Source organism: Arachis hypogaea, chromosome 14 (genome assembly GCF_003086295.3).
Source record: "Arachis hypogaea cultivar Tifrunner chromosome 14, arahy.Tifrunner.gnm2.J5K5, whole genome shotgun sequence".
Taxonomy (NCBI): domain Eukaryota; kingdom Viridiplantae; phylum Streptophyta; class Magnoliopsida; order Fabales; family Fabaceae; genus Arachis; species Arachis hypogaea.
In genome coordinates this window covers 18626635-18651011 of record NC_092049.1, presented here as the reverse complement: position 1 = coordinate 18651011, position 24377 = coordinate 18626635, and positions in this window count along the sequence as shown.

The following is a 24377-nucleotide window of genomic DNA, read 5'->3' as shown; positions in this document are numbered from 1 at the left end:
CTGCGAGTAATGGCTCTCTGACAAAGTAAAAGACGGCGATAGAAGCGTGGCAACTGATCACCGATTTAGCCGAGTCTACTCAACATGCAAGGCAAAGGAATAATCATCCCAAGGCTATTGCGGAAGTTTCTTCTAGTAGTGAGACTACTGCTCTCACCAAGACTTTGGAAGAGATGACCAATATACTCAAGCAACTCCAACTCAATCAGCAACAACCTCCACCCCCTACACAACAACACTGTCAACAGTTAGTTCCTCAAAGAGTATGTGAAATTTGTGCTTGTTATTCGCACTACACTGATGAATATCCACAACTCCAAGAGGACAACACCTTGGCGGCTACCAATGCTCATTACAACCGTCCGAATCAAGGGTACTATAATCAAGGTGGTAACTACAATCAAGGTTAGCAAAACAATCCCAACCAAGGATGGAGAGACAACTACAACCAAGGAGGCAAAGACAATGGTGGAAATCAAATGTGGAATAATAACTACCAACAAAACCGGTATCAACAAAACCCTCCATACCAACAACAAAACCAAGGCCAAAGATACCAACCACCTCACCAAAGGCTAGCCCAAGCACCTCAATTCAACCAACCACAAGTCCCACAAATTACCTACCTTCCTTCTTCCTCCAACCAAGATGAAACACTCAGTTCTATTCTTCAAGGACAAAAAGAGCTTCAAACTTCACTTACCTCTAGCCTCACCAGTCTTAACTCCATTCTACAAGCTTTTGTATCCTGTATGGAACCACCCTCTAACTCCAACACTCAACCTTCAAGCTCTAGTGCACTTTTCTCTCAAGCTTTACCTAACCTCAAGGGTGGAATCAATGCCATCACTTTGAGGTTCAGCACTACATTGCAAGAGAGGAGTCCCGAGGAGCCAAGCTCAAGAGAAGACGTTCAAGATGAAGAAGTTGTTGAGGTAGAAGATGTTGAAGACGAGAATGAGGTACAAGATGCGGTTGAAGAAGAAGTTGCTCAACCAAGGGATGGAGTATCTAAGGAAGACAATGTTTTGAAAAAAGCCATTTCCATTCCTTTTCCACACCTTGCTAGGAGGACTAAAAAGCAAGTGGAGCTAGATCCCAAGATGGTGGATATCTTAAAAAAGGTTGAGATAACTATTCCACTTTTTGATGCTATTCGTCAGGTTCCTAAGTATGCTAAGTTTCTAAAGGATTTGTGCATGAATAAGGAAAAGATCCATGATTTAGAAACTATTCCTCTGGATAGCTCAATTTTTGCTCTGATGGGTGCTATACCAGAGAAATGTGGTGATCCTGGTCCTTGCTGGTTACTTGCACTATAGGGGGTATGCAGTTTGTGGATTGCATGTGTGACTTAGGTGCCTGTATGAGCATTATGTCGTTGTCTGTATATGATATTTTGAAGCTTCCACCGTTGAGAAGGTCGGCAGCCTGTTTTGTGTTGGCAGATAAAAGCATAATCTCGGTGGTTGGCATTGCGAAAGACGTCTTGGTGAGTATTAAGAGGTTGATTTTTCCTGTTGATTTCTAAATTCTGGACATGTCCCCTAATGACTCAGAAAAACCATCATCCATCTTGCTTGGAAGGCTGTTTTTGAAGACTTCTCGGTTTAAATTGGATGCCTTCTTGGGTACCTACTCCTTTGAGATAGATGGAAGAGCAGTGAGTTTCAACCTTGATGAAGGTATGAAGCACCCACTGAAAGACTACTCTATCTTCTAGTGTGATATTATTGATGAGACTATGGCTGAAGTTCACCAAGAGACAGTTGATGAAAAGAACATGGTTCAAGGTTCAAGTGTGGGGAAACCCCCTGAGTATACTGAAGACACCTTGCCACCTCCAGTGGTTCAATTCTAGATGATCAAGTGCCAAGCCATGAGCTGAACATGGTGTTGAAACCCTTTCCACCTCACCTCAAGTATGCTTATCTTGAAGACAATCAGAAGCTCCCAGTGATTATTGCAAAGGAGCTTACTTCCCAACAAGAGGAGCGTCTGCTTAATGTACAGAGAAGGAACAAGAAAGCTATTGGGTGGAGTTTGGCGGACATAGTAGGTATAAGCCCTCAAGTCTGTGAGCACTGCATTTTTCTAGAGGAGGGAGCCAAGCCTATCCGTCAACCTCAAAGGCGGTTGAAACCCACAATTCTGGAAGTTGTGAAAAAAGAAGTGATCCGACTGCTTGAAGCCGACATTATCTATCCAATTTCGGATAGTGAGTGGGTTTGTCCAGTACAAGTGGTTCCAAAGAAGTTCGGCATCACAATAGTGAAGAATGAGAATGGAGAACTCATGGCTACAAGGGTGCAGAATTCCTAGAGAATGTGCATCGACTACAAGCGCTTGAACTTGGCTACTCGCAAGGATCAGTATCCACTACCTTTCATCGATCAAATGCTTGATCGCCTGTCAGGTAAGTCACACTATTATTTTTTAGATGGTTATACTGGGTATTTTCAGATCCATAATGCTCCAGAAGATCAGGAGAAAACAACTTTTACATGCCCCTTTGGAATGCATGCATATAAAAGAATGCCTTTTGGTTTATGTAATGCGCCGGCTATGTTTCAAAGGTGCATGATGAGTATCTTCTCAGATCTTCTTGAGCATTGTATGGAAGTATTTATGGATGACTTTAGTGTCTATGGTGATTTCTTTGACCTTTATTTGGATAATCTTGCTAGAGTATTAGAAAGATATGCTAGTTCAAACCTTGTGCTTAATTTTAAAAAATGTCATTTTATGGTAAAGCAAGGTATTGTTCTAGGCCATGTTGTTTCTACTACTGGTATATCTGTTGATCCTGCAAAGGTTGATATTATTTCTGATTTACCTTACCCCTCCTCTGTGAGGGAAGTCCGTTCTTTTCTTGGTCATGCAGGTTTCTACCGGCGTTTTATCAAGAACTTCAGTAAGGTTGCACTACCCCTTTCCCGTCTACTGTAGAAAGATGTAGAGTTTGACTTGAGTGAAGACTGCATGGAAGCATTTGACAAGCTGAAGATTGCCTTGACCCAAGCTCCTATTATGAGAGGGCCTGACTGGAGTAGGCCATTCGAGATCATGTGCGATGCATCTAACTATACGGTAGGAGCGGCGCTGGCTCAGCGCGAAGGTAAGGATCCTTATATTATTGCTTATGCTTCTAAAATTTTAGATGGTTCCCAGTCTAATTATACTACCACTAAAAGGAACTTTTAGCCATTGTTTTTGCTTTGGATAAATTCTGGGCTTATTTACTTGGAACCAAAGTGGTAGTATATTCAGACCATGCAGCTTAGAAATACTTGCTAGCTAAAAAAGAGTCTAAACCAAGGTTAATCTGTTGGATATTATTATTGCAAGAGTTTGATTTAGAGATCAAAGATAGGAGTGGTTCCCAAAATTTGGTAGCGGACCACTTGAGTCGCCTAGAACATATTAAAAGTGACTCCACTCCTATCAATGATGCATTTCCACTTGATAGCTTGCAAGCAATATCTGAGGTGGTTCCTTGGTATGCACCCATAGCTAATTATTTAGTTAGTCGTACATTTCCTCTAAGTTTTTCTAAGCATCAAAAGGACAAGCTCAAGAGCGAGTCCAAGTATTACATATGGGATGACCCATATTGTGGAGATGTGGTGCCGACCAAATAATTAGAAGGTGTGTCTACAATCTAAAATCTAGTCTATTTTAGAGGCATGCCACTCTTCTAAGAGTGGTGGACACTTTGGTCCTCAAAGAACTGCAAGAAAGATTTTAGACTGCGGATTTTGGTGGCCCACACTTTTTAAGGATGCTAATATTTTCTGTGACTCTTGCCACCAATGCCAGAAGTTTGGAAATATATCCAAGAGGGATGAGATACCCCAACAACTTATGTTATTTTGTGAAATTTTTTATGTTTGGGGTATTGACTTCATGGGTCCATTTTCAAACTCGAATGGTTTCTTATATATTCTGTTAGCTGTTGATTATGTTTCTAAATGGGTGGAAGCAATTCCTACCCGTACTAATGATACTAACGTGGTTATTTCTTTTGTTAGGAATAATATTATTGGTTACTTTGGATCACCACGAGCAATCATGAGTGATCAAGGGTCTCATTTTTGTAACAGAAGATTGACAGGTTTGATGAAGAAATATGGCATCATTCACAAGGTGGCGACGGCTTACCATCCCCAAACAAATGGCCAAGCCGAGGTGTCGAATAGAGAGATCAAGCGCATACTCGAGAAGATTATTAAGCCTCATAAAAGAGACTAGAGTTCTAGGCTTGGAAATGCGCTATGGGCTTATCGGACAGCTTACAAGACACCCATCGGCATGAGTCCGTTCCGCCTAGTCTACGAAAAGGCTTGTCACCTTCTGGTAGAGGTGGAACAAAAAGCTTACTGGGCAGTGAAGAAATGTAATTCAGGATTGGGAGGAGCCGGAATCGAAAGAAAACTACAACTGGAGGAATTGGAGAAGCGTATGAAAACTCAAGACTCTATAAAGAAAAAGTGAAGGCGGTACATGACAAGAACATTAAGAGAAGGGAGTTTAGAGCTAGGGATCAAGCCCTTCTCTACAACTCAAGGTTGAGGTTAATGCCGGACAAACTAAGGTCAAGGTGGGATGGACCCTACATGGTGGAGAAGGTGGAAACGTATGGGGTTGTCCATCTAAGTAACCCCTCAAGTCCTACCTTCTTTAAAATCAATGGCCACCATTTGAAGCTGTATCATGGTGCGAAAGTGAAGAACAACAAGGAGCTGGAGATCTGCCTCTTGAAGGATCCATCAAAGGAAGAGGACTGAGCCGATGGACCGTCCAACTTAAGGACGTTATAGAAAAGTGCTAAGTGGGGGGCAACCCACCATGTTATGATCTTCCTTTTTATAGTTCTATTTTATTTATTTGCATATGTTTGTTTCCTTAGTTGTCTTTGTTAATTTTCAAATCAGCATGTTTTCCTTCTGTACCGAGTTATATAAAAAAAGACGCATCCCACGTGTACGTGTCATCGACACGCACGCGTCATAGGGATGTTGGTCCTCTCTAGTACATTTTCCGGAGAGTTGGGCTGGAACTGTGCAGGTGGGGTGCCTGGCGCACAACCCACCCCACGCGTATGCGTGCCCCACGTATATGCGTCGCCAGCAATTTCATCATCTCACGCGTGTACTTGAGCGACGCGTATGCATCATATGTAATTTCGGCGCACTCTGGTACAAAAACCCGAGATTTGTGCCGGCACTATGCTGGAATCATACGTCTGGCACGACAAGTAGTAACGCGTATGCGTGACCGACGCTTATGCGTCACTGAGATTTCTGCTTACCCACGCGTACGCATGGACGACGTGCACGCGTCACAGCGCCGAATCAATTAAACAAGGATTGGCTTAGTTGCCTCTTGCAGATACTTTGCCCCGAGTTTAGAGGATGCTCTTTTGCTCAGCTACTTATGTCAAAAATGCTGAAAAAAAAATCTCAAATCCCCGATCTTGGTATATGAATAGATAGAAGGAGCTTATGAGCTCTACAACTCAGATTTAGAGTCTCAATGCTTCTCTCGCATCCTTACAAGAAGAGAACACCATCCTTCAGGATTAGTGCTTTCAAGAATAGAGAAATCATTGAAATGATTTAGTTTGCTTTTTGTAAAATTTTCTAAGTTCATTAAACTCAGTTATTTTTATTTTTTTGTATTTTGAACTTAGGGTCTTTGGGATTAAAACACTTTTCATTCTTAATATTTTATATTTAAATACTTTTTGTGCTGTATATTTTGAACTTTTTCGTTTTGTATGAGGCAAGTTTATTTGATAAACTTAATTACCTTTGATTGTTTTTTTATTTAGGCTATGTCTAATAGACTTTATTGCCTTCGTTATAATTGGGCTTTAATTTATTGTACCATTTTTTTATATTAGCGCGTTTTGAATCATGCAGCAACGTTTGAAATAATGACATTAAAGTATCAAATAAATTAGCATTATGAAATTATTATGAAATCAAATGCTGAATTCAAATACAACTTAATGAGAATTATAATTGAACAATAGTGGAAAAACATAGTAGGACCTCGTTAAAAATCTAAATTAATAAGAAAAGGGTATACCTTATTCTTTCATGGATACTTCTTAACAGTAGTACCTTTTGAGATGAATAATATTCCATGTTTTTAGGATTTCGGTATCGTTAAGATTCTTTAACTTGTATGCCTCATTCTCAAGGTATTTTTTTCACCCTAAAAGGTCCCTTCCGATTGGGCCCAGCTTTCCTTGAGTTCTTGAGTTACCAACGTCAGCCTATCTCAATACTGGGTCTGCTAGTTGAAAGTTTTTAGGCCTTACTTTGGTGTTATTCTCTTTGCAACCCTTTGCTTTAATGCTTGTTGGTGCGGAATTTAAAGTCCACAAACTAACTGGCAAGTGCACCGGATCATACCAAGTAATACCTCAGGTGAGTGAGGGTCGATTCCATGAGGATTGATGGACTAAGCAACAATGGTTAAGTGATTTACTTAGTTAGGCAAACAGAAAATGGTGTTTGAAGATTCAAAAGCATTAACAGTAAATTCAGAATATTATAAAGCAAGCAGTAAACAAGTTGTGAATAATATATGGAGAAACAATTAAGGGTTCAAAGATATCTATTTTCCAGATTGACTTTTCTTACTAACTATTTTAATCATGCAAGATTTAATTCATGGCAAACTATATGTGACTAAACCCTAATTCCTTAGACCTTTTTAGTCTCCTCTAAAATTCATCAACCGCCAATTCCTTGGTCACTTAATTCCAATTAGAGGATGAAGTTCAATTCTAGTTTATATTCCACAAAAACCCTAATTACCCAAATATAAGAGGATTATATGTCACGTATCCCATTAAGTCCAGATAATTAGTAGTTTAGGAGAAATTGTTTTCAAGCTGTTGTTCAAGTAAAGAGCTTTTCTAAGTTATACAAGAACTCAATTAGAACCAAGGTCATACTTCCGTTCCACCCAGATTCATAAAATAAAGAACGAAAACAATTCTTGAAATATAAATCAATACATGAATTAAAATAGAAAAATACTAGTATCAATCCATACAATAGACAAAGCTCCTAACCTTAACAGTGGAGGTTTAGTTGCTCATGGTGCAGAGAGATAACTAGGATTCGTAAAAACTGTAATTTGCGGAATGGGGTAGAAGTGAAGAGAAGATCTCGAATGGCTGATTCTTTTCCCTTTTATATCTAATCCTAATTAATGTAAAATATATTTTCTAAACTAAATAATATTTATTTTCCTAATTATAAATAAAATAAAAGTTTAACCAAAACAAATTAATTGATTCTCGTAGCCTTTGGAACGCATTGGGGACCACTCCTTCATTAAGGTCCACGCTGAACTTGAGAATTCTCAAGTTCAGTGTGGAGTGATGCGCGTGACTTCCTTTGGTGCGTTGGATTGGCGCTGAACTTGAGAAAGCTCAAGTTCCGCGTGGAGGAGGCAGAACAGATTCTTTTAGAACTTCAAGCATTGGCGCTGAACTTGACCATTATCAAGTTCAGCGTGGAGGTCACGCGTGCATTTCCTGGGAGCGTCTTCATGCTGGCGCTGAACTTAAATAACTTCAAGTTCAACGTGGGGGAGGCAGCTTACATTCTTCACTCTCTCCATTCTCTAGCCTTGACTTAAACTTCGTGAAATTCGTCCAAAATGCTACCTGAAATAAACAGAATTACACACAACTCAAAGTAGCATTCATAGTGGCTAAAATATATTAAATTTTGATTAAACTTAGCAATTCAAGTGCAAATTCACAAGGAAAAGATAGAGAAGATACTCACGCATCACTTGTTCAGTTAAATTAGTTGCTGACCTTACTTCATCAATAAGGTCAAGATCCATACGATGATCGGAATTCCTAAGTAGCAATATCAGACTAGGTTCTCCAAATTTTTATTGGGTTTTGGTCTCGGCTTCTCTTGAACTCGGGAGTCCAAGTCCACTAAAAATACTCCAGTAGAATCTTTGACTTTATTCCTTAAGGTCAAACTTGCTTTATTGCACTTTAAAGCAGCTACTCGGTCTTCTCGAATAGTGACTACACGACCTTCAGAGGTCAATACTTCATCACATAACTTTGTTGGTGTAAACAGCAACTACCCGATCTTCTCGAATAGTGACTACACGACCTTCAGAGGTCAGGACTTCATCACATAACTTTGTTGGTATAAACACGAGCTACCCGATCTCCTTAGATAGTGGCTACAGGACCTTCAGATGTCAGGACTTCATCACAGAACTTTGCTAGTATAAATACTTACAGGTCGTTTATTGTCTTCCTTTTCAGATCATATTGTAAGGTGTTGAATCATTTAAGATTACATTAATGTGTTCCTTCCCAACTTGTGCTGTTGACGACCTTGGGGTTGAAGATTGTCCCAAACTTCCGGCCTCATTAGATGACGAACATTATAAGAGAAAAGGTATGTAGCCACGTATTCTTCTTGCTATGCTAAAGCGTGGCCAAAAGGAGTCAATGACCACGCTTTTATGAGAGTGACGATTGATTAGAGATTTGGACACGTTTTTTTTTGCTACGTTTTAAAAGTGTGGAGAAAAGAGTCAATGGCCACGCTTTTATAAAAGTGACAGTTAATTAGAAATTTGGCTACACTTATTTTTGTCACACTTTTGAAGCGTGGTCATAGAAAAAACAAGAACGCTTTTTAAACCTGGCAACATGATTTCGTTATAGTAACATTTTAAAAGTGCGATCGTTTTCTGTAATTCTTTTGGCATGCTTCAAAAGCATGACCGAAAGATTAAAAAAAAAAAACTTTTCGAAAAGGATATAATGAGTTATCACCCTCTTCGAAACTCTATCTTTCTCCTTCAAAAAATCCTAACTCTTGAAAGAACCCCAGCACTCACCCCAAACTCTTCGAAATTCTATCATACCTCACCGGGAACCTTAAACTCCACAATTAACTCTAACTCTACTTCACTTCCCAGAATTCATCATCTTCTTCCTTCTCTCTCCAACCCGACACATACACGCGCACATTCTCTTCAATTTATTCTTCTTTCTCTCTTCATCATACACCGACGCTGACAAAGAACGCTCAGCCACGGCTGGGGACGTTTGCCCAGGGAGCGACGACCTCTGCACTTGCTGACGGTAGTAAAGAGCGGCAGCGGTGAGCTGAAATGGCAACCCGACGCTGACAATGATCGCTCGGCCACGGCCGGAGATGTTTGGCCAGGGAGCTCTGCGACGACCTCTGCACTCGCCGACGGTAGTGAGGAGCGGCAGCGGTGAGCTGAAATGGTGACCCAGGTATTCTGATTTTCTGAATTTTCTGGAAATCTAAATATCTGATCTACTTCACTATGGTGCTAAATCTAAATTATTTCACTGGCATTGCTATAAATTTTGCATTTTTGTTATCTTAGTATTTTTGAACTCTGTAACTATCACTGGTTTCGACAATATGCTTATGAGAAGCAAAAAATGGAATAATACGATGTATTTTTGAACTCTGTACCTATCACTGGTTTTGAAATTTGTTGTCAAATAATTAATTAATTTTTGAATTCTGAAATTTTTAGATTTATGCTATATATTTTTAGAATGTAGCTCAATAGGTTCAGATAGCGCGAGATCAAACAGAACTATAGATAAGACCATTAAGAAGGATATAGATTTGTATAACTTGTCTGTAGATATGTTTATATATATATTCTTTGAGAAACAATTTATTTTTGACCTTGAGGAATTAAGTATTGGTAATTTAGATTTGATTGTGTATATTTCTTTGGGGTTTGTCGTAGTGATCAGCTTAAAGATATCCCTAATAGTAGGTTCAATTGGCTCAATGACTTTACATTTATACCTGTTATTTCTGCCCCAATAAAAATATATTGCTGCATTGTGCTAAGATTATGATGAATATATGATCAGCAAAATATTGAAAAATAATATTGAAAAAAATAAATAAGGAAATCGGCTGAGGACCCTGCCAAGAAGATGCGGAAGCCATACACTATAACTAAATCTAGAGAGAGCTGGACCGAACCCAAGCACGACAAGTTCCTCGAAGCTCTTCAACTGTAAAGTCTCAATCTTTTTATCCTTTCCAATTTATTTATTCTAAAAATGTGATGTAATGTGTGAATTATGAAGTTCAAATGTGACATGCATTTGTGGAGAATTGCTTCTGCAGAATTGGTACAATTACATGTCATTGTGAAGGTTTGAATTTTAAAATCTTGGGATTTATGGTGATTTGGTGAGTGTGAAAATGTTGGGAGAGATAAATTTCAAATTCTACCTGGAATAGTGATGAATTAACAATGTAAGATAAAAAAAAATGATAAATCTATTAGAATATCATAATTAGAGAACAAAATCAGGAAAATATCAAAGAGGATTAGGAAAAAATCAATGTAATTTATTAGGATATTATTCCATAACGAGTATACGCTTAGCGTACTCTTGATCTATATATTGGTAAGAACTTTGTAATCAAATGAGAAATATGAATAAAAAAATAATACTTTTCTAAATAATTTCTCGTTTCTTTCCTAAACTCTTTGTACCATGGTAACATGGTATCAGAGCAGAGTTAGGTTCTAGGGACTCAAAATCAACCATTTCTTTACAAATTGCAAATATGCTACGCAATAGTTTTGGAATGCGATCATCACAAACCAATTCTGACAATTTGTCAATTGGTTTCAAACTAAAAGGATATGATTATCCATTATGGACAACTCTGATGAAAAAAGCAATTGGTGGAAGAAGAAAGAAGAAACACACCAAAGAAAATTGCTTTAATATTGTGGGTTACCCAGATTGGTGGAAAAATAATCCCAAGTCATCAAGAAATCAGAATAAGGGAGCCGTAAGCATCCCAGAGGTTACCAGCAGCGATGGCGAGGTCAGAAGAGAGGAAGCAAGTCACTATGGCAAGGCAGCAACGGCGGTAAGGGCAAGGATTGAACTCCATGCCTGCTCAGCCCAGACCGCGACTCAATATAAAGGGATACCCAAAATCAAAATCCAATTAAAAAGATAAATGATTGGATTTTCGATTGTGGGGCTACCGATACTATGACTCATGACCTCCATGATTTTAATAGCTTGACTATACCCTCAAAAGCTCATATTGAAACAGCTAGTGGAGAATTAATTGATGTTAAAGGAGGAGGCTCCATTACTTTTTCAGAAAAATTGAAATTAAAAAATTGCCTCTATGTCTCTGAACTATCATCAAAATTATTGTCTGTTAGCCAAGTAACAAAGGAACTAAATTGTGTGGTACTCATGTACTCTACCTTTTGTCTTTTACAGGACATTCTTACGAAGGAGATCATTGGGCGTGGTACTGAGCGAGAAGGCCTTTACTACGTTGATGAAGTAGCACACCAGGGTCATGCCATGCTTGCTCACGGAACGGTTACTAGGCAACTTTGGTTATGGCACAGGCGTCTCGGATATCCTTCATTTGGGTACCTCAAGTTACTATTTCCTAGTCTTTTTACAAGTAGTACTGAACCCTTTAAATGTGAAACTTGTATTCGTGCAAAAAATCACAGAGTTTCTTTTCCTCCAACCAACACTAGAGTCAATTCTATTTTTTCTCTAATACACTCAGATGTGTGGGGTCCAGCTCCTATTTCCCATAATAATTTTCAATATTTTGTGTTATTTGTGGATGATTTCTCTCGCATGACTTGGGTATATTTTTTAAAACACAAATCTGAAGTACCTGATAAGTTCTTTGCTTTCTACCAAATGATTCAAACTCAATTCAACAAGAAAATCCAAGTACTTCGCTCAGATAATGGTGGGGAATTTATAAACCAGTCAATGCGCGATTTTTTTATGAAAAATGGTCTTATTCATCAAACTTCCTGCCCAAATACACCCCAACAAAATGGTGTGGCTGAGCGGCAAATCGTAAGTTATTTGAGATGACCCGAGCCATGCTTTTTGATGCACAAGTTCCAAAAATTTTTTGGCCTGAAGCTATAGCGACCTCTGCCTACTTACTAAATCGCCTACCTACCCAAATTCTCCACCACAAAACACCCTTACAAGTCTTGGCTACTCAAACTGCAATCCCGCCTATTCTAACCTTACCACCTCGAGTATTTGGATGTTCCGTCTTTGTCCATATTCCCAAAGCCAATAGAACCAAACTTGATCCTTGTGCAGAAAAATGTGTTTTCGTTGGGTATGCTACACACCAAAAGGGGTATAGGTGCTACAATCCAATAACTCGTCGTATTCATGTGACCATGGATTGTGATTTTTTAGAATCCGAATTTTATTTTAGCCGCCAACATGGCATTCAGGGGGAGAACAATAAAGAACCACCAAGTTGGCTAAATAACCTTTGTTGCCCAGAAACTGTTCAAACAGAGCAAGTAGATGGAGCCACCGAGCATACTTCACTCAACGTAGCAAACAACTCGGTACATACAACCAGTGAGAGTCCTTTTGAGAATGTCAGACAAGAGGTAAGTAATTGTCAATCTGATAATTTACTCCCTATTTTTAATGAGGCCACTAACAATAACAGTATAGCACTGGAACATGAAGAACCAGAGCCCAATACCTTTAGTCTTCCTCCAAGAAGAAACAGAGGGATTCCTCCTGATCGGTACTTACCAGAACATGTTCCCCGTAACTCAAGATACCCAATAAGAGTGGCTAGAGAAGGAATGGCAGATGTTGCAAAGGCTTTTTCCGTCAGACTCTTAACAGAAGACATTCCAAGAACTGTCCGAGAAGCCAATGCGAAAGCTGAATGGCGAAAAGCCATGAATACAGAAATGGAAGCTCTAGAGAAGAATGGAAATTGAAAAATTGAGAAGGAACCTATTTACAGACTTCGAAATGAAGGATTTGGGAGGACTAAAATATTTCTTAGGAATAGAGGTTCTACGATCCAGTAAAGGAATCTTTATCTCCCAAAGAAAGTACATTTTGGACCTTCTGGCAGAAACAGGAATGGTGGATTGCAAACCAATAGATACGCCCATGCAAGTTAATCACAAGTTGAAGATGGTAGAAGGTGCCACCCTAGCAGATAAGGAAAGGTACCAGCGACTGGTTGGAAAACTAATTTACTTATCACATACTCGGCCTGACATAGCTTATGCTGTGGGAATAGTCAGTCAGTTTATGCATAAGCCACAAGAAGATCATATGGAAGCTGCTATGCGGATAGTTCGATATTTGAAGGGAGCTCCAGGAAGTGGAATCATTTTCAAAAGGAATGACCATTTGAAGGTTGAAGCATACACTGACGCAGATTGGGCGGGCAACCCAAATGATAGAAGATCAACAGCTGGTTACTTTACACTTGTTGGAGGCAACTTGGTAACTTGGAAAAGCAAGAAGCAGAAAGTTGTAGCTCTTTCAAGTGCTGAGGCAGAATTTCGAGGGATTGTTAAAGGCATAACTGAAGTATTGTGGATAAGACAATTGATGACTGAGATTGGGTTTCCACCACAATCGCCAAGCCAGTTGAAATGTGACAACAAAGCTGCCATCAGCATTTCAGAGAATCCTGTACAACATGATAGAACAAAACATGTTGAGGTGGATCGACACTTTATCAAAGAAAAAATTGAGAATGAAATTATTGAGCTTCCATTTGTGAGATCAGAAGACCAGTTGGCTGATATTCTTACTAAAGCAGTTTCAAGACAAGCCCTTGCTAAAGTTCTAACCAAGTTGAGTATTGGTGATCCCACTACTCACCTTGAGGGGGAGTATTAGAATATCATAATTAGAGAACAAAATCAGGAAAATATCAAAGAGGATTAGGAAAAAATCAATGTAATTTATTAGGATATTATTCCATAACGAGTATACTCTTAGCGTACTCTTAATCTATATATTGGTAAGAACTTTGTAATCAAATGAGAAATATGAATAAAAAAATAATACTTTTCTAAATAATTCCTCGTTTCTTTCCTAAACTCTTTGTACCATGGTAACAAAATCTTCATCCTCCTTTTTTTGGAGCCAAGCTAGCGCTTCTCAGTGTGAATGGTTGTGTTGCTGGATTCTATGGCTGCTTTTACTTTGTTATCCGTTTTTTAGTGTAATGAGTTCTTTCACTTTTGTGGGTTTCTTTTTTCTCTCGTATTGGAAAGGAAGAAAATCTTTGTTCACTAGTTACTTTATGGCATCAAAATATTTTCATCAAATGCTGAAATTATATTTTAGTCTAATAATCTTGTATGAACAAATTGAAGATTAGATATCAACTGGGCAAATGATGTTAGCTGGGATAGAGCAGAGTTGTATTGTCACTTGTCCAGCGAGAGAATGAGAATTAGAAACAAGAGGTAATAGCTTTATGTACTAAAGTCGCATTTAAATATATCGAAAGAAAAATAATATTGGAAATTATTACTTAGAATTTTCAGCAGAATATGATCAATATATGATCTTTGTTTTATTCAAGTGTTCAATGAAGCCACTCCCACCATACTCAAACTTTGCATAAGTTTGAAAGTGGGTGGTGAAGGTTTAAACATGACTAAAAAGAAAAGAAAAAAAAAAGCGAGTACTCCCACCATAATGTTGAATTTTTTGGTTGTGTACTGTTAATTTATGGCAAAATGATAAATATTGTGAATACAACGTAGTTATCAATATATGCTCCCTCATTTTTTGGTAAAATATATAAGATGCACTAAGACAACAATATTTAAAATTATGCAGGGTAGTGGTGAAAACAATTTCGCTCACAATGGATCATCAGTAATCATGAAATTTCATATTTGTAATGAAGTATATATAAAGGAAGTAGATAATGTAATAGTTGTTGGAATTGTAATTCATGTATTAGGAATTCATGGGTAGTTGTTATGAGTTTGATTTTTGGTATTTTGTTAAAGCATGTCATGTGATCAAACACACTTTTTTGGTGATAACTTTATGAAAGTTGAATTAGTTGATTTAAAATTACTTGTCATTGTCTACATTTTAAAATTATCTATGAATTTTGTAAGGTTTTATTACGATGATTAAAAAGAACAATAGGTTACTGAACAAACTTATAGCCACACTTTAAAAAAGTAGCCATATTGTATAATAGTTATCAACACCACGCTTTAAAACCGTGGTCATATCTCTCCATATGGCCACACTTTAAAAGTGTGGCTATATCTCTCGTTATTGGCACGCTTTAAAAGCGTGGTCATATCTCTCACATACGGTCACGCTTTTAAGTGTGGCCATCTATAAAAGCGTGGCGATAGTTAACCAAAAGTGTGACAATAGAACAACCGGCACACTTGCAGATGTGACTCTTTCAAAAGCGTGCCAGCAGCTCAAAAAGTATGGTGGAAAGCTATCGTTGTACTTTAAAAACGTGGCAATAGAGATGTTTTCTTGTAGTGGAAGCTGGATTTTTCTTTCCCAAGCCCACTAAAAATACTCCAGTAAAATCTTTGACTTCATTCCTTAAGGTCAAACTTGCTTTATTGCACTTTACAGCAGCTACTCGATCTTCTTGAATAGTGACTACACGACCTTTAGAGGTCAGGACTTTATCACATAACTTTGTTGGTATAAATAGCGCAGCTACCCGATCTCCTCGTATAATAACTACACGACCTTTAGATGTTAGGACTTCATCACAAAACTTTGTTGGTATAATGCTCACAGGTCATTTATTATCTTCCATTCCAGATCCCAATGTAAGTTGTTGAATCCTTTAGGATCACATTTATTGTCTTCCTTCCCAACTTGTGGTGTTGACAACCTTGGGGTTGAGGATTACCTCGAATTTCTGGCCTCGTTAGATGACGAAGCTGAGTTTTTCCTTTTAGTTGAAATTACTTTCGAGACTTCTTCATCTCGCATATATTCCAAGGCAATCTAATGAATTTCCTCCATAAACTTTTTATCCTTGGAAGTCAAGTGTCTCCTGAAATCACCTTCTAGCAAACCAGCAAAATGACGAACTCCAGTGTTCTGAACCTCACGATTTTCGAATCCTGAAGGAACTTGTAGTTCCTAATTGGTAAGTGGGGTGATATCAATTTCATGTTCATCATCTTGATTTTATTGTTCTTTGAAAGGAATGTTTGGATTGATTACTAATTGTATTTTGTGATTAGTCATGGAACCACCAGCATAGGATCTCCACAGACAGCACCAAATGTTCGTATCTTTTGCTGAGGTGACAAGCTAATGAGATTCGGAGATCCTAGTGCAACGTTGGAACCAGGCTGGGAAGCCAACCTGCAACACATTTTGATGCTTAAGTTAGTAGTAGTGTTTTAAGTGATAGTGTATTGAGAAGAAGCTACCTGCCAAGTTTTTCTTTTCCCTTTATTTGTACCTTAGAGGTAACGACTTAAACATTTACTGCCTTTAATGTACATATTTAACGCTATGATTTGACAATTTTGTGATTGTGACTTTATTAGTCTTAATAGCATGTCCGTTAACTAGTAACGTAGTATTCTCATTTAATCATAATCTCGAGTATTCTTTTTGTCCATAACGGACCGTTAATTTTGTTAGAGACTATCAAAAAATTTGAATATATGTGATCTATGGTGGTTCTGATATTTTTTTTTTTTGGTTGTTGCTCGCTTCTTTTGTCAAATTAGACCCGATTTAAATTTGGTACGGACTCAATACAAACCCAACATAATATTTGGCTTAAACGGTCAAAGTTTTGTTGAGTTTAGGGTCGGGTGTAAATTTGAAAAATAGACCTAAATATAATCTAAGATTAAGTCTGAACCGAGTCAAATTCAATTTTATCCGGTACATGAATACTTCTAATTCGTCTGGTATTAGGGTTTAGATATTTATGTAGTAGTTTGAGATTTTATATATATATACACGTTAGTTAGGTTTAAGATTTTCTAATTTTGAATATTAAACCGTAATTTTATATTTTTAAAAAATTAAAAATATTTTGGTGAGAGTCGTCGGATAGTAGTCACGGTATAGTAGCCATCAGGGAGTCTATCGGTTCCAAAAGAGAAGAAAGAAGGAAGAGAGGTGTGCAAAAAGAATCTTAATATGGGATTATGGTAGTCTAAATGAAATTTCAAAAAATTTTTTTGATATAAGTTGATAAATAATTGGTTTATTAACTGAAAATGATTGTTTATATTATTTAATATTCAATAATTAAGATCAAATTGGTAAAAGTATTACATTCCAAAATTAATAAATTTTTATTCTAATAATAATTTTCAAATATTATTTTCGCATATGAGCTAATTAATTTAAAATGATTAGTTTTAAAGTATAATTTGTGTTTGAATATCTGTTCAACGTTTTCTTTTTTTTTTTAATGTTTTGTAACATGCTCTAATATCCTTATCAAAAAGAATATATAATTTAGGATTGAGTATGTACGGCAGAGAATTAGGACTTGCGACTAGGGTTAGAAGTGAGCCAATCTGAACTGAGTCATGTCAAGTTGAAATTTGACTCACAAAAATTAAATTTGGCTCACAATTCGACTCATTAACAATTAAGTCTATTTATAAAGCTTAAATTGAATTTACCAAAAAGTCAAAAACTCATGAGTTAACTCAAGTGACTTAAATAACATAACATAATTTATAAGTGATTGATTTGCGAACTGTTGGCGATGAGTTCAAAAATTGCAGCGTCACCGGAGAGACATTATATATGCATAATTCAGATCTGGATCGAAATCAGTAAGAAATGAGAAATTGAATAACAGAATGAATAGAAAAAAGTTAAAGAAGAGAGAAAATGCTTACCAAAAATTGAGAGGAGAATCCGAATATGGAGAATGATTCGGATTGCGATTGAGATCGGGAAAGAAGATGAAGTGCAGAGGAAGGAGATGCGATGAAAGTGGTTCTCCTCCATCGCGAAGAACGTGAAGCGGATTAAAAAATACTGTCTCAGTATAATTTTCATAAGTTTACACATCTGGAGATATTTGGATCTAGTTTTTCTTCTTTCTTTCAAGAAAAAAAATCTATTATACTACGTGTACACCAAAATCAGCTACCAAAATTGGTCAGCAGTATAAAATACATGTTGAAATACAAATACACATTGAAAATAAATTAAACCACACATATATTTATACACAAATATATTAGGTAGCGTTTATTTTCGGAGACAAGACATAGAGACATGGACAACAAAAGTTTAAAAAGTGTTTGTTGGCAAAGACATGGACACTGAACACATTGTCTCCGGGACAATTTTTTTATATTTTTGTGTCCACTTTTTTTTAAGGACATTGATGGACACGGAATTTGACAAGATGGACACAGATTTTTTAATATTTTTTTCCTTTTCTACCCATAGATATTTTTATTATTCCACCATTACCCTTTTTTAAACCTATCAAAAAACCCTAATTTGACATCTCCTCTGCAACGCCGATCTCCTCCACGGTATTCTCTTCTCCCTGTTCTCTGTCTTCTATCTTTTTCTTCTTCTTTCTCTGGCAGGTTCTTTCTTCATCTTCTCTTCTTTTTCTTCTTTCTCTGGCAGGTTCTATCTTCTTCCTGCAGCTGGCTCCAAAAATTGCCTTGTAGCAGCTACAACCTCTTCACTTTGCATTTTCAGCTCTCTCTCTCTCTCTCTCTCTCTCTCTCTCTCTCTCTCTCTCTCTCAAATTCGTTTTTGTAGTTTGTTCAATCAAAGAGACTTGCTATTTAATTAGTTTCTGCACCTGTTGAATCTCGAAAACACTCTCTGGATTTCAAGAATCTCAAATGCTTCGATTGTTTTCATATGGGTCTTATCTATTTGAGTCATTTTCAAATCTCCCATTTATAAAAGCATTGCAAGTTTTTATGCATGCCACCTATTCGACCATTTGCATAACCCAACCTAAAGCTAAAAAGGAGAATCCTACAAAAAAAACCAAATAATGCTGAGTGAATTGAAAATCTAAAAATTAAATATGAACAAGAAAAATTATATTTTGTATGACAAAATTGGTGATGTTTTCAATTATGCTATGAATGAATGAATAGATAAAATTATATGTGTGTTTCATTTGAATTGTATGTGTGACAAAATTGGTGATTTTCTCAATGATGTTGTGAATGAATGAATGGACAAAGTTGTATGTATGTTGTTCTTAATGGAAGAATGAATAAAAAAAATTATACTGAACTCTTCTTATTTGTTTGAATTCAAAAGTAAAATAATTAGTAGGTTATGTTGCTGTTATTCTTATTGCTGGTGATTATTTTTAGTATTTGTGTAAATTTTATAAAAATTTATTATTTATATTTTTGACCTATTGATTAGGGAACAATGGAACTATTGGACTGCTCGGAATAATTTAGACGATTTCTTGTTTTTATTTTATGATTCAGTCTGAGCTTGAGGCCGTTTCGATATTAGTTTTGATGTTTGTATTTTTTTATTTGAGAAACAGGATAAGAGGACATTTGTTGATTAGGAATAGAGAAATTAATACTAATCCCTTAAGACGAAATGTGTTAAACTGCATAATAGGAGGAGGCGCTAGAAATTGTATTTGGGAATTAAGGATGAGTGTAGACGCATTAGGAAGATTATGTGAGTTACATAAAGTTCAGGGGGGATTAAGCGATGAATATCGTGTAAGTATACCTGAGCAAGTGATTACATTTTTAATAATATTAGCTCATCATAAAAAGAATCGCACATTTTAAGTTAGATTTTATAGGTCAGGAGAAACAATAAGTAGGTATTTCAATAAAGTGTTGTACTCGATTATACGTGTCCAAAGCTTATTGTTTGCAAAGGTTGTTCCTGTTCCAGATGACTGCATAGATCTCTGATGGAAATGGTTCAAGGTCAATTTAGTGAATAACGGTTTTGTCTTATGTATAATTTTGTAGAGCAAGTCTTGACACTTAAATTTCTTTGGTTTAGGGTTATCTAGGAGCATTAGATGGAATATATATAGATGTGACTGTTCCTGAAGAAGATAAATCAAGATACCAAACAAGAAAGGGTAAAATATCAACCAACGTCCTAGGCGTATGCAATCGAGATATGAATTTTGTGTACGTACTTAGTGGATGGGAAGGATCTGTATCAGATTCAAGAGTCCTTAGAGATGCTATTTCACGTCGTAATAACCTCATGATACCAATTGGTATGTAATAGTTAATTTTTAGGTAACAAAGACACTTTAAAATGTTAGTTCATACAAATTTTTTAATCCTCATAACGTATCTCTTTTAATTTATAGGGAATTATTATTTAGTGGATGTTGGTTATACTAATTGCAAGGGATTTCTAGCACCATATAAGCAAACTCGATATCATGTACAAGAATAGACCCATGGAAGAAATGCACCTAGAAACTTTCGAGAATATTTTAACAAGAAGTACTCTTCAGCTAGGAACATTATTGAGCGTTGTTTTGGTTTACTTAAGAAGAGATGGGCAATTTTGAGGAGTCCTTGATTCTACAAAATTAAGACACAAAATAGAATAATAATTGCTTGTTGTCTGCTGCAAAACTTTATTCAGCTTAATATGGACTACGATCCTGAAGAGGACATCTTACTTGAGGATGACCACGTACTTATTGGAGAGGAGCATGGTGGTAATGAAGATGGCGACGATGAGATGATTGACAGTGTAGAGGACAACAACGAATGGATTGCTTAGCGAGACAACTTAGCACATGAAATATACACTGAGTGGATGCATAGCCGTATAAATTAGTTGGTTTACTTGTTGTATGTGTGTTTCATTTGAATTATTTTGATAATTTGTTGTCTTGGATATTTATTGTAAGACCTAACAGTGAGACTGTAATCATTATTGATGTTGTGTTTTGACTACATGTACCACTTGCTTTAAATATATCGTATTCATAAGTTTATTTGTTGTATGTGTATTTTTTGAATTAGTATGATAATTTGTTTACAATGATGTCATCATGTGTTTAGGATGCTCACTTGAATTTTGATTGAGTTAATCTAGATTGTAGAGATAAATGGATAGACATGTCTGGACTGATAAAGAGACCGAGGCATTTATTAGTTTTATGAAGGAGCTTGTCAGTGAAGGAAGAATAGCTGATTTGGGTCAGTTTAAACCTGGATCTTTTGAGAAGCTTACTGCAAAAATGAATGACAGATTTTCAGGTGGTGGCTTTCAAATAATTCATTGCAAGAACAAGGTTAAGAGGTTAAAAAAAATATCAATTTGCTGCTGAGATGGCAGCCTGTAGCGATTTTGGATGGGATGATATGAAGCAATGTGTGGTTGTGGACAACAAAGAGATTCTAGGTGCATATATGAATGTTAGTTTTCATGTTTGATTTGATTCACTTAATTTTATTCTACTTGACAATTAGTTCTATCCCTCTTTGATGATCTTTTATTTGTTTTTTAGAAACAAGGAGTAAGATTGTATACTCCAAGAAAGCATTTTCCCATTTATCCGTGTTTGGAGAAAATATTTTGTAAGAATACAGCAAACGGAGTTGCTGCTGTATGCGACAATGATGCTGAAGAAGAAGAAGTGCAACAGGATGAAGATGAAGAAGTGGATGCAGAAGATATGGATATGTTTAACTCAAACCATGATTTCAGTGAATCCCTACTCCAACAATCGAATTATGTGGCTTCATCTTCTGAGAAAAAACAAGGAAAAAAGCTATACTCATCTAAAGCGGCAAAGGATACCAAGATGATGAAGGAGTTAACTGACACCCTGAAGTATGTGTTTGATCAACAGGGAAAGTGTTTGGATGCTTTTGCTCAAGCCATGGTAAAGACTCGTAAGGAAAAAAAGGCTGGTGATATGCTTAGCGAGCTTAGGTTCACCGATGACGAAATTATTTCTGTTGCACTCAAGTTCTCCATAAATTCTCAATTGAAAAAAAACCTTTTGGTCACTAGGAGATAGTCAAAAAACTGAATTTGTTAGAGCTATATTGCATACTTAGAGTTAATCTCTTCGCAAGAAACAAAGTTGGAGGTTGGATTTATAGTACATTTAGTTTTTTAGACTTATCAATTTGGCACATGTTAATACAGAACTAGTATTGTCGGCAGAATTTGAGTTAAGTCTCAAAGTGGTCCCTGAACTTGCACTCGAGCCTCAAAATAATCCCTGAAGTTAATAATTACTCAAATTCGTCCCCAAATTTGTACTCCGAGACTCATAATAGTCCCCAAACTTGTACTCCGGGACTCATAATAGTCCCTCAACGATTTTTTGTTTATCGAAACCTTAAAACAACGTCGTTTTGAACAAAAAAAAATTAAAAAAAAAAAGAAAAAAAGAAAGCGACGTCGTTTTGAACAATAAAAACAAAAAAAAGAAGCACGCGTCGTTTTATATTAGGGAAAAAAAAGAATTCCCTTCTTCTTCTTCAACTCTGTGTTCTTCTTCTTCTTCAACTCTGTTTTTCTTCTTCTTTTTCAAAAGGTCACAAAAATAAAAACCAACACCACAAAATATCACAAAAAAATCAGCATTAATAAAAAAAGTTCAATCAACTTAAATAGCATGCATCAATCAACTTAAACAGCAACAAGCACAAAAAAATAGCAACAATAAAAAAATCAGTTATAATTACAGAATAAAAAATAACTAAAATTAACTATTGTTGTTATATTAAAATAGGATCAACAGCAACAATCACCAAGAATATTAAAGAACAATGATTGAATAACTAAAAAAATTAAAGAAAAAGAAATTACCATGGCTGAGAGAAAGAGCCGTGTCAGGGAGAGAAAAGGGAGACCGAGCGGAGATGGAGGCTGTCGAGCAGTGGCGGCAGTGAAACGGAAGCCGGCGAAAGGCAGCAGCAGCGAAAGTTGAGGAGAGCTCTTATGAGTGTGAAAGTCTGGTTGAAAAAAGGGAAGGTATCAAATTAAAAAGGAGAAAGGGAAGAGAAAAAATCTCAGGTTGGGGGAGCAGAAGAGGAAGGGGAAGGAGAAGGGCATTGGGGAAGCAGAAGAAAAAGGGTAAGGGGAAGGGTTGGAGGAGGGAAAAGAAACGGGTTGAGAATGGAGAAGGGAAAGGAAAAGGTTGGGAGAGGGAAAGGGATAGGGGATAGGGAAGAGAACACATTGGAGATTGGAGATTGGGAATTGGGAGGGGGTGGGGGGGCTACGCGTTCTTTTTTTTTTGGATTGGGGTTTTAATGTTTTATGCTACGTTTCTTTTTTCTTTTTTTTTTGTTCAAAACGACGTCGTTTTAAGATTTTGATGAACAAAAAATACTTGAGGGACTATTATGAATTCCGGAGTACAAATTTGGGGACAATTATTAGTCCCGGAATATAAATTTGGGGACGAATTTGAGTATTTATTAACTTTAGGGATTTCTTGAGACTCGAGTGCAAGTTCAGGGACTACTTAGAGACTTAACTCGCAGAATTTTGGTATCTTAGACTTATAACAATTTAGTATTTTGTGTATAATTAGTTTTCAATATGCGTAAAATTATTTCTTTTGTTAATGTTAATGCAGAATTTCAGTTAAAATTAGTGCAGAATTTTGTTTAATATTACTGCAGATAAGTTATAAGTAATTTTGGATTTTAATTCAATTGTGCGAGAGTTTTTTTTTGTATGTTTAAATGAAAAATTTAGTGTGAAAATTAGAGCAGGATTTAGTTTGAGAATTAGAGCAGAAGTTTCTTCTATTTATGATGAAAATTCCATGTAGCCAACAAACACTAACAACTCCTTAGCACTTAGAAATTTAGAATATAATTCATTGAACTTCTCTAATATAATTTTTGTATTATCCCCTCTGGTTGGATATAACATCTTAGCAGCAACTTCATGGTACTCATGATAATCTTCGGTGGAATGATGATAAGTTGCTAGCCATATGAAGCACCAGGTGGAATCACCTAGGGGTGTACATGGTCCGGTCCGTCTCGAAGACTCGGTCCAGTCTCAAATATTTTATGGGCTATTTTGCTGTGATTTCACCGGGTTTAGGGCCGAATAAGGGTCTCAAAAATAGACCCGATCATTATTTTGGGTCGGGTCCGAGCCATGGCTCGGGTCACCCGAACTCGGCTCGGTGGTCCGGTCATCATATACAATTAATATTTTGTGTTATTAGTGATGGATGATAACTATTCTTATGTGGAATTTAAGTATGGTAAACCTTAATATTTTGTATTATTAGTTATTATAAGATTATAAGTTAATGTTTTATGTTTAAAATGCATAAGATTTTAGACTAATGCATAATATTGTGTTATTTGTATTGATTCAAATATTTGGTGTTATTAGACAATATTAGTATTGATTATGGTTATACTTTAATTTTAGAGAAGAGTTGGTTCTTGTTATATTTTTCTAAGTGAATTTTACCATGTCAAATAATAGTTGGAGTCTTGAAAATTTGGATATTTTCACATGCTAGCTTATA